We start from the raw sequence: 11,676 nt of genomic DNA, 5'->3' as shown, positions 1-11,676 counted from the left end.
AGCAAAGTCTGGGGTTCGTCGTGAGTTCCGTGGAACTCTCCTCGCTGTCTTTTATGAATTCCGTAGAATTCCAAAGTTCCTTTTTTGCCTTTTTGGATTTCTGTAGAAATCTTTTCTTCCTTCCACCAAGTTCGTGTCGAAGATGGCCTTCTTTTGAAATAATGATATTCCATAGAAATTGACTCGTTGAAGAACTATCCTGGCATGATCGCGAAAAATTGTATGCCACCAATGGGTCAGGATCGCCAAAAGTATTAACCATGTCAAATAGATACAATATAAGTATATTTAAAAGCAACAGGTTACAGTGTGTCTTGGACAAGCGGGTGACGAGCACTCCCGACCCGACCCGAAGGGACGGTTTTTATAGGTTTGTATTGATTAGCGCTTCCAGAACCTTCTACTAGTATTATTATTATATCGCTTATAATCAGGGTACATAACATCTCCTTTAAATTTAGATTTTTAAATAAAATTATTAGGGGTTGAATGCAGCGAGAAAAAAGCTTTCAAGATTAAGCAACAAATAAATTATTGAACTGTATAAATGTATAAATGATGTTCCGTTTAATTTAAGTAAATCTATATGCATCACATTAAATAATATTAAATCCATTTTCTCATTTATCAGTCTTATCATTGACTTTTTATCAAATTATTCCCTCAAACATTTTAATTACAATTACCATTACTTTTTAAAAATATTTTCTTCAGAACTTGAAATTGTTAAGATTTTAAAGGTACAAAGATTCTTTACTTTGCAACTTAAGTTGTAGTCTTACAAATATTTTTAATATTTTTGCCATTGAGGTCTTAAATATTATTAATTTTTTCATTAGATATATTGATAATTTTAACAATAAATAATTTTTTATAACTAGAACAAATAATGAAATCAATAATATCAGAAAAATAAATAATAGAAATTTGAAGTTCGAACTGCTTTCAAAATATATCCCAAAGTAAGGGTGGTATCCCATGATTGCAGAATTGCATTGCGTTTTGTGTAATGCGTCAAATTACTAAACATTTCAGCTCCGGAATCTTTAAATGGTATGCATGTGCATTATTTTGAGGTTATGTCGTTTTTTAGCTCTGTCATTCCGATAATTTGGAAATTATTTATGAAAGAAACAATTACATTAGTTAATATGTTTATTTGTAATTCTAAAGTTTTCGGCCAAGAATATTGTGTAGTTGGGAAGTAACGCTCGGGAAAATTATATTACACATAACCTCGAAATATACACATACGTTTCTAGCAAAATCAAAATTTTTGGAATTAAACCACAAAAAAAGTGTGCACGGACGTCGGTTAGCATGTTCACTACCATTTCTCTAAGCGCCATGCAAATTAATCAAATTTAGAAAAATTCTGGAAAAAAATCCGGGGGAACATAAAACTGGTAAAATAGATAATTTTCTAAGTATCACATGCAATTTGATTGGAGTCCTATGCCTGGCGGACCGGAGGAACTGAACGGAGCCTTTAAAAAGTACCCGTAAAGACCCCATTGGGTCCCCATTCAGTTCCTTTTTAAAAAACTAAAAAAAACAGCAAAATAAACTTTTAAATTGTTGAAATTCGGATTCTACTTTAAAATTTGTTTATATTTTGTATAATAATCAAAAACGTAGAGAATAAAAGAGAAAAATAGCAGTGACACTCAGTGATAGCTGTACATGGATGGCCGCAGCGAGCCTGCTAATCCTCGTCAAACTTAAGTCAGCAGACTCCCCGCAGAGTGATGAATGATACGAAACGAATGAAGAATGGGCATTGTTAAGATATTTCGGCCAGTTAGAGCTACTGACGTTATGAAATCATTGATTAATTCAATTTGAATTAACAGAATTAATTAATTTATATAATTACAAGAAATTGAAAAAAAGATTAATGAGAATCAGTTAATATTTGCAGTAATAACGTGAATCTTTATATTCTGTACATTTTACACCGCAGTTTTCTAACAAATTCAGGCTAAAAACAATATTTTTTATAATTATTTTCAAATACATAATCCTTAATTCATAAGTACCCTGTTTCCAAGTATTTTGTGCATAGGTCTGACTTTAATTAATATTTTATAACTTATTATTATAAATTAAGTTATTTTCTGCAGGATATTTAGTACTTTGTGAAAAAAAACGAGTATTCGGGTCTGAATTTGTAGGCCGCACAGTTGAATATTTTTTAGTCATTTCTTGTATACGTCATTTACATGTACGTATATCTTGAAGCACGCGGAGCCGATTTTTTAATAAAATTATTACATTATAAATTATAATCTAGATTGTACGCGTCGAAAATGCATATAAAACTAACACTGCGTGTTACTACTATTGTTGTTCCCTTTTTGATTATTAAACAAAACATAAATATTTTATCGAAAAAATCACTCTGCTTGCTTCAAGATATTGTTATTTATGTGAGGTTTACAAAAAATTGGACAGAAATATTCAACCGTGCGGGCTCAAAATTCGGACGCGATTGTCATTCTAATTTCCGTACTAACGACAAAATGACACTTTCATTATTATAAGATAGCGGTCTATTACAAAACATGTCATTAGGAAATCGTGGATTAATTTAAGTTTTATGTGCAAAATAAATTTATTTATATAATTACAAACACAAGAATAAAAGATCTTGGAAAATTGTTTAACGTGTGCTGGAATAATGGAAGTCTTTAGGGAAGTTAGTTGGAGTTGTTTAAACAATTATTATTGATTTTCACAATCGTTTTCCCCTGTAAGTCGTAAGAATCGTGTGTATCATCAATTGCAGTAAATAGTAGTTTTTACGATGCACGGGAAACGAATTCTTTAAACAAATAATCTTTTTAATGTACTAAATATCGCTAGGAAAATAACCTTCCACGACTCCTATGACTTACAGAGGGAAACGATTGTGAAAATAAATAATCATTGTTCAAACAAGTCAGACTAAATTCCGTAAAGACACGTTAACCAATTTTCCTGAATCTTCTATTCACTTGTTATTACGGATATCAGAATGGTTGTCGCGTGCGAATTTTGTGGCCGCATGGTTTAATATTTTTGTTTAATTTTTTACATACCTCATCCACATAACCATATCTCAAAGCAAGCAGAGCCATTTTTGGAGAAAATGTTCATATTTTGTTTAATAATAAAGAAGGGGCCGCTTCGCCATGTATAATTTTTAATGTAATGATTTTATTGCAAAATCGGCTGTGCTTGCTTCAAGGTATAAGAATGTAAATGACGTATGCAAGAAATAGTTTTAAAATATTTAAACCTTCGTCCTAACAATTAAGAAGCGACCCAGTGGGAAAAAAAAGAAAGGTTGTCCTAGAGACGTCTTTGGGATATCCCTAAGACGTATTTTATAAAATGTCTTTTTAACATCCTAGGAATGCTCTTAAGACGTCTTTAGGTCATCTTTAGGACATTGGACGTCTTAGAGACGTTGATTGGCCTGACATAGAACGCCCTAGGAACGTCCTAAGGACGTTCTTGGGATTTTCATAGTTTCGCGCCGACTGTGGAGTACTCAATTGCTAAATATCTTAAAAGAAAGTACTATTACCATTCGTTTATTGCGTGATCAATTGCAGTAAATAACATTTTTTTCTATTTCCAGGAAAAAAATTGTTTAAACAAATGATTTTTTCAAGTACAAGCCTGACTAAATTCCCTAAAGACTTCCATTATTCCTGCACACGTTACAAATTTTCTTTAATCTTCTATTTATATGTTTGCAATTACATGAATGAATTTATTCTGCACATAAAAAGTTAATTAATTCACGATTTCATAATGATAGTTTTTGCAACAGATCGTTATATTATAATAATGAAAGTGTCGTTTTGTCGTTATTACGGAAACCAGAATGATAATCGCGTCTGAATTTTGAGCCCGTACGCCCTACCGATAGAAATTTCTGAGTATGTTCTAAAGATTCCCTAGGGTCAGAGATGCTCTGAGAAATTCTCCGCAGCCACTCAGATATATTTGAAGGTCCAGGTAGCTCGTTTCAATGCTTTAAAGGCTTTAAAATGTCCTTTCCGAAATTAAAATAACACGATCTTGAATAATAACCAGAGAGGCTGAAATTGAAATAAGAATTCGATCATAAATAACAAGCAGAGAGGCTATATCAATAGAGTAGCACACTCAAGGGTCCTTTGTTAAGCCTTCGGATTAAAGTTTAGAAATAGATTTTTTTTTAATTTCATAGTGAACAGCCCAAAGTATAATAATTAGGAATCTACGGGTTTAGATAATTTCAGATATCTAACTTTTTTTCAAAAGGTTTAAAATTGGAATTAATACAACGTTTCTCGTAAATGGAATGAGATACGCCAAAAAAGACAAAATTTTTTAATTCAACTAGAAAATTGTATATTAGCATATAACTTATAATTATAAATAAGTATAATGAGAAAATTCATCAATTAAACATAAAGTGTTAATAATTTGAAGAAAAATTTAAAAAAGGAGAGTCGGGTTAGCGACGGCCAACTACTTCAAATAACTCTGTCCGCCCGGTATGTGGCGAAGACAAAAGAAACATTATATTAAAGTCGCATGACTCTTAAAAGGAACTCTAAAAGGACCTTGAAAAGGACCCAAATCTCTCAAACTATCTCAGAGACTAAATCATTCAAATCGACTCCGCTTATAGTCTCAAATGGGCCAGGCTATTTCGCTTGAGAATACTCAGAGAATTCTATCGGTAGGGCGGTTGAATATTTTTGTCACGGAATAATCGCAATAGTTTTTTTGCAACGGTAAAAAGTTTAAAAATATATAAGACGTATAACGCCTATTGACTGCTACACTTCAAACGCATCATCTGTAAGTAGCAGTCAAGAGGCGTTATACGTTTTATATATTTTAAAACTTTTTGCCGTTGCAAAAAAACTATTGCGATTATTCCGTGACCTTCTGTAGGGAATTTTAACGTAGAATCCGAATTGCAACAATTTAAAAGATGATCTTGCTGTTTATTTCAATTTTTTTAAAAAGAACCGAAAGGGGGCCCAATGGGGTCCTTACAGGTACTTTATAGAGGCTCCATTCGGTTCCTTCGGTCCGCCAGGGATAGGCTAAGATTTTGTTTCTATGCGGTTTGATTTAATTATATTTATTCGGAATGTACTACAGAACCTTTCAATCATTCTAGTTTACTTTGGAATAAAATACGCGGATCTAAATGTATTCGATACTGAGTCGATTTTATACTCCGAAAAATTGCACTCTCAAAACCCCTAGCCATTTACTTCTCAAATTTTTAACAGTGTGTATTCGGAAAAAATTCTAAAAAATACCGTCTTTAACCTGAATTTGTTAGAAAACGGAGGAGTAAATGTACAGAAGTTAAAGATTCGCATTATTACTGAAAATATTAACCGATTTTCATGAATCTTTTTTTTTTCATTTTCTTGTAACGATATAAATAAATTCATTCCGTTAATTGAAATGGAATTGTCAATGATTTTATAATACTAGCTTTTTTAACTGGTCAAAATCTCGTAACAACGCTCGGTCTTCATTCGCTCCGTGTCATTCATCACCCTGCGGAGAGTCTGCTGACTTGAGTTTGACGAGGGTCAGCAGGCTCGCTGCGGGCATGCATGTACAGCTCTCATTGGGTGCCACTGCTATTGTTCTCTATTTTGATTACTAAAAAAATATAAACATTTTATCGAAAAAGCGGCTCTGCTTGATTTGAATATGGTTATTTAGATGGGGTACGCAAAAAATTAGACAAAAATATTTAACCGTTCGGCTTCAAAATTCGGACGCGACTGCCACTCTGATAAATTTCGTTATCATTTGGTTGTGAATTTTAATATTTGGTGTTTAAAACTGTGAAAGATATCTTTGTATTAATACTGTAACAAATCTGGGACATAGGGCGCATCTGTGTCTGTGCAATTACAACTGGCGCGAAGTTTAAAAGTAAGAAATACTCTTTCATCGCGTAGGATTCTATTACTGCATGCATTTAATTATAAATCAGGCCAACTTTTTTTAGTGCAATTATTTCTTGGCCTTTGAAGATCATTTTTAGGCAGTTTTGGATATTTGGTGGTCAAAGTTTTAAAAAAGTAAAGTATTTTCTAAATTTGTGTGCTACCTTGACGGTTGCAAGGCACTCTTGAGTATTTTTGAAAAAATAATTTTTCGTAATTTTCGGTCGTCATTTGACGGACATTTGGTGATGGTTTTTTATATTTGGTTTCTGCGCATATACAATTGGTGCAAAGTTTAAAAGCAAGAAATACTCTTTCATCTCGAAGGATTCCATTATTGCACGCATTTAATTATAAATCAAGCCAACTTTAATAGTGTAATCATTTCTTGGCCTTTTGAAAGTCATTTGTTGGCAGTTTTCGATATTTAATGGTCAACATTTAAAAAATATAAAGTATTTTCAAAATTTACTTGCTATCTCGACGGTTGCAAGGCACTCTTTACTATTTTTGTAAAAATAGTTTTTGGAAATTTTCGGTAGTCATTTGGCGGACATTTGATGCATATTAATACTCCAACAAATTTGTGTCATGACGCGCTTGTTTCTGCGCATATACAATTATCGCAAAATTTAAAAGCAAGAAATACTTTACATCGCAAAGGATGTTTTTTATTAAAAAAAAAGTAAAGTATTTTCGAAATTTTCGTACTACCTCCATGGTTGCAAGGCACTCTTTTTTATTTTTGCAGAAACAAAATTTGATATTCAAAAACTTAATTAATTGAAAAATTGATTAATTTTTTTCAAAAAATAAGCTCCGAATATTTGTATAAATTAAAAAAAAAATCTTGGAAAAATTGCTATGAATGTCTCATGCGCCGCCATTTTGTTTCTTCGATTTCATTGATATCGATTATGGTAGGTATTCGATTGCACTGTACTCGATTTTGAACCAAACATCATTTGAAACAAATAATGACACATAATGACATATAATTCTTTTTTCATTCTCTCTCCACACAGACTCAATTCTTCGAACAATCCTGTTGTTTAGGACAGCTCTGAAGATCTTATGCAGTATGTTCGAACAAGTTCTTGGCCTGTAATTATCTGGGATGGACAATTTGCATTTTTTTTGAGTAGGAATATATTGCGTCCTAACACCAGTCACTACGGAATGGCCGTTGCCGATTTTAAATATGAAATGAATATACGGGCCAGATGTTAATGTGTAGAAGGAAACTACTTCCACCAGAATTTCTTGATACCATTTGGTCCTGTAGAAGAAAATTTGTTCATACCCCTAAGTGCTTTTTTACCTTTTCAGAAATGATTGATGGACATTCCTCTTCATATGTTATAAGGTTGTCGAAAAACTCCTTGAAGCGGATGATATTCTTAGTATCTTCTTTCAGCTCCAGTGTTTTTGAGATCTTGTATACCTCTCGTCAAAGAAGTCTTTACATCGTTGGGCTTGGGTAGTTTTTTGACAGGAACAGGGGGAACGCTGAAGAGGCGCGATGGCTCCGCAAGAAACTGTTGTTTTTTCCTAATCCATTGTTCTCTCTTCTGTATTCTTCTCATTGCATCAGATGACACCTGCGTTTTGTCGGCAATATGCTGTTCGATTGTCAGCAGCTTTAACTTGTTCAGTATATGATTGAAGATCTTCAGGTCTAGGGCGACCTTTCGAACCCTTTGCATGAACAGTCTACCAGATATTATATAGTCGATCACACACTGAACCCGAGGTAAATGTTCCTCCTTGTCCGTTATCGCTATCATTTCTCAGAAGGTGCCTGCTTTTACGCGATTGAACTCAATGTCGCTTCCTCATCTTCAGCTGTAGCCTGTTCTTATAACGGTTGAGGAAGACTTCCGCGAACATATCCAGTCTTCAAGGAGTAGGCACTTTGATTTCGCAAAGTCTCTCCCTATTGCATTTAGTAAGTTCATATATCTACTCCAACTGAGCTCTCCCAATATGAGTTTGTTTATCGGCTATATGGGATAAACTTGCTTGGGCCTTGTGAAGCTCGGAAATCTCAACTTTAAGTGTTTCGCCGTCGCTGTAGGTCATCAGTCCTGCTATGGGTCCAATCTATCCTCCTAGAATTCCCAGCTAGTGTGGAGCTCGTTGGCTTCGCATTCCGATGGGCATGTTGAGGTTGATCGTCTTATCGGTGCGCTACTTCATCTCTCTCGCATGTCGTGACCCTTCCTTCTTCAGGTTTCTAGGTACCAAAAACTTGGCACCGAAACCGTAGTCGGTGATTGTTTACAGGCATGAAAATTCCAAGGTGGGTAGAAACAGGCTTGATAGATGATTAAACTGCTCCTCGTAGGATATCAGAAATCCTTGGATTTTCTGCAAGCCCAAGAACACGGGGACTCTCCAACAGCTGACCGCACGTCTCATAGCCTCTAGGTGCTCGTAATAGATTCCCGTGCTGTATTTTTGCGGGGTGTTTCTAAACGTTTGTTAGATTGAGATCATCAGTGGCAGATAAGGGGAACAGGTAATTAAACAACCAGACTTGCATCATTTTGACCTAGAAAGTGTATGAATTAGATTTTCTTTTCTGGAGTAAAGGAAAGTCCAAGACAGGATAAGCGTTGTTTATTAAAGGTTAGTTAGAGGTTAGCCACTAACGTGCTTGAGCTTAACCTCGTGTTTGGCGAAACAGTCACCGGTCTCAGTTTCGAGGATTACGTATTTATTCTCGGTGAATCCAACTATGGTATAGGGACCTGTGAATTGACTGTCAAATTTACTATCTCTAACTTTTTAAAGGAATAAGCTTCGTCCCCCATTTTTCCAACTTGGGGTCCTTACTACTCGACCATATACCAATTCGTAGGGCGTAAAGTTAGTTGCCTCGTGTACTGATGTATTGTAGGCGAACATGGAGAAGGGTAGTAATCGGTCCCAATCGTCATAATCATTGGCGTAATCTCTAATGTACTCCGTCAGATTATGTGACTTTGTTCCAGCGCCCCATTGGTTTGGAGTCGTTAGCCGACGGTTAAAAGCTGCTCCACTTTAAACAAACTTTCCAGTTGTTACATGGTCCCGTATACGAGGCCAGCAGTATCTCCCCCTAATGCGTCGAAAGGCCTTAGTCACGCCCTTGTGACTGCCGATAAGGCTGTCGTGGAATTCGGCTGTGATCTTTTCCTCTAAATTGAGGGGGGGGGGCACTTCTACCTACACCTGACAAAGGGTGATAGTGATGTTGCTACCCTGAAACACTGCTGTTAGTAATTCTGCCATTTTGTTTTGGGGTAATGAGCCTACGGCGTCTCCTGTATTGGCAATTCGACAGGTCATTATGTTGTTCTGTTCTAGGGCGGTGCGAAGGTCTCTTAGTCCGGTAATCATATCCTTCCAATTGGCGTTGTCTACATGTCCCCTTTTCACGACGATGGAGTAGGTGTGCTATCGATGGTGGAGAGTAACCACGACTTGCCCCTTCTTGGGCCTGCGTTGTCATAGATCTTCAGTATCAAGACGTTCGGTAGCGATGAGGAGTTTCGCGATAAAACTCGTTGGCTCGCAGTTCTCTGAAATAAAATTAGCATAATTACCTCTCCTATAAGTCAGGGGATCTGTCCATTGGTGGAGGACATTATTTAGTCATCTCTCTTTCGAATATTTTCTCGTTCGTTTCATTGCTGCGTGGACTTCCGTAGGTGCCTCGACATCCGAGAAGTCATCTACGTACGGTAGATCCACATTGGCTAAAGAAGAGGAGGGTGGTGAAGGGCTCGGGCGTGAAGCTTTGAGTGTCCCTCCAGGTTGTAGTTTCCGTGGACTTCTGTTTGTTGCTACCGTCCTACAATAGGGGATCCTGAGAGGAGATAAACCTCTGTGGGAGGATCCTTAAATCGGACCCTTCGACTAGTTTGGCCGGGCCAAGAGTTTCTTCAATCCCCGGTGGGGTGAGTTGCACTGTGCCGGGCCCTAAATTACACGGGATTTTATTGCTTTCCTCCAATCGGTTTAACTTTCACCTCCAGGTGGGGGTTTCGAATTTGAGTCGGTCGTTCTTCATTGGTGGAAGTACCTGTGGTCGACTTTGCCTCTTCAAAACGACCCTGGGAAGCTCCTGCTCGAGTGAGGACTAATACGCTTGGTGCCACTTCCCTGACCTTCGTTTTGGCAAGATCCTGAGTTTGTTTATTTCTTATGAAGCGCTGAGAAGACCCTGATATTTCCTTCGAGTAATTGGGGTCCTGTGGTTCCTACGGGCCTTTAGAAGGACCATCGTGAGGATTCCTTGAAAGTCCTTAAACTCCCCTGTTCAGTTTTCCTTGTTTATACTCGAATTCATATTGATAGTTCTGGAACTTATTCCTCTAATTGATCAATCTAGCCCCTGGGCTATTAATGTAACTCATCCAGTGGACCGGTTCGTGATTGCAGGCGAGTATGAAGTAACGATCATATAAGTATGGTCGAAAGTATTCAAGGGATTGAACAATTGCTAGGCACTCCTGACAATTGTTCATAGCCTTGGAAAAAAATATGCAACGGGCATGTCGAACCCTTCCTCTTCTTGGGTTAGTATGGCTCTGACAGCGTGTTTCGAAATTTCACTCCCATTTCGCATCTTTCTTGAGGAGATCAGTCAGTGGTTTGGCGACTTTTACGTAGTCCTGAATAAATCGTCGGTAGTACCCAGACAATCCAAGGAATTGACGGATGTTACGTACGATTTTCGGCGAAGGAAGGGTTTTACCAACTCTGTTTTGGGCGGGTTGGGTTTCAATTCTTCACGGCCAATAACATGGCCGAGTCGGTACAGTAAGCTTCTAACATTCTTGATCCACATGGGCATGCGAAAGTACTCAAAGTGCGAGTGAAACAAAGTGTTCCCTTCATTTGCTTGTCTAAATTAATATGGCATAAAGTAATATTTAATGCCATATTCATTCATATAGCGAGTTCTTCTGTTATTCTTGCTAAATAAGTTTCACTGCTCTACATTTTGTTTTACATGTCATTTTCATGCTTTCCATTTGAGGACCTGATAATCACCGCTTTATATATATATTTCGGTCCACGCGTTTAGACATACGGTTAAAAACTAAAAAAAAGGTAGTCAACACCTCAGGAGACTGTCCTCTGTTGATCCTATTAAACAAAGTCTCATTATCTCGCCGACACAATTAACACCGTTTAATATCTGAATGTGACCCAATAAACACCGTTAAATCTTTCTAAAGTTTAGCCTACAAAAACACTACTCATTTATTATTATTTTCTTGACTTTTGAAAACGTGAATTTGATTGGAGTTCTTGTATTATTCATGCTAAATAAGTTTCACTGCTGCTCTACATTTTTTTATATGTTATTTTGATGCTTTCAATTTGACAACCTAATAAACACCGCTTTATATATATGTATATTTTCTTCCACGGTGCTAATCTGCAAAATTGCACCTGCACACAGCGAAATCGCGGTGTGGCCCGGGTGGGTAACTGGGCCACAAGACGGCTGCCACATACTTGCCTGTCACGCCTGAATGGACCAAGTTTGTGGTTCACACACTCCCAAACAACGTACAACCCTCGAAGTTCCTTTTAATTTTTATTTGGCGCCAAATAGGGTCCTCCCTATCGGAACCTCGATCACGCTGTCCTGGTGTCGCCTAGCAGGAACGCTAACTTCACTTTAACATGAGAGACTAAAGGGGGGGGGGGGGGG

This window comes from Belonocnema kinseyi, chromosome 2, assembly GCF_010883055.1.
Source record: "Belonocnema kinseyi isolate 2016_QV_RU_SX_M_011 chromosome 2, B_treatae_v1, whole genome shotgun sequence".
In the NCBI taxonomy this organism is placed as follows: domain Eukaryota; kingdom Metazoa; phylum Arthropoda; class Insecta; order Hymenoptera; family Cynipidae; genus Belonocnema; species Belonocnema kinseyi.
This window is presented reverse-complemented; position numbering follows the sequence as displayed.